Genomic DNA, 921 nt, shown 5'->3' with positions numbered 1-921 from the left:
GCCATGGCTAATCAAATTACATGTGTTCATGTCCTGAAAAAGAATTCGATGCAGTTTTAGGTCGGATTCCCAAACTCAATGAAAAACACAGATTGATGTAGATGAATAATTAGCCAAAACAATAGGAAATTTGTAGCCGAATATGAGTGTTTAAATAGATGTTACCAACAGTAGCACCAATAATGTATAGAAAAGGAAAAAAAAACAAAGCCAAGCTATATAGTGCATTTGCTATCAGTCAGTAGCTGCTAGATGCAGTAATTTAGATTTCAGTGGGACCACATACGCTTATTCGACGATAGGGGGATGCAGAAGGGTTAACCGGCGAATGTATGAATAGCAAAAATTGAAAACAAAAATCGCAATATGTGATAGATGTATACTAAAATTATTGAGCCCCACTGCAACGTTGTCAAATATAAACATAAAAATATGAATTGATGAATAGTAAAATGATACGAAAACAAAAACCGCACCGAAATGTTTTATTTTTGCGATGACAATATGAAAGCTGTGTGCAATCAGTCATTGTGTGAGTGACGTAGGCAGTGCTCAGCAACAGTCAAATTGAACATTTTAGCAAAATTCGGGATTCTCTTCGATCTTGTTCCATTCTGATAATATTTTATCTACTTAACGGGTGGCAACTAAAATTTTGGAAATTGCTTCTCAAGCTGTCAAAAGAAGACAAAGCTATTTGAAGATGATCTGATTTACTGAAATTTAATTGATTCTACCAATAAAAAGTTTGCAATTCATGGTTCTTCAGTTATTTTTGAACACCAAGGAGTACAAAATCCCGAAGAAATCTTCGATTGGGTGGCTCTAAGGAAGATTTGTTGGGTTTTAGTTATTGAGTATAAATGGGATCGAATTCAGGGACTGTTGTGTTTTTGGTTTAATGCGATGATGCTTTATCCG

Source organism: Sabethes cyaneus, chromosome 2 (genome assembly GCF_943734655.1).
Source record: "Sabethes cyaneus chromosome 2, idSabCyanKW18_F2, whole genome shotgun sequence".
NCBI lineage: Eukaryota > Metazoa > Arthropoda > Insecta > Diptera > Culicidae > Sabethes > Sabethes cyaneus.
The sequence above is the reverse complement of the archived record's forward strand: the minus strand, read 5'-3'. Positions refer to the sequence as shown.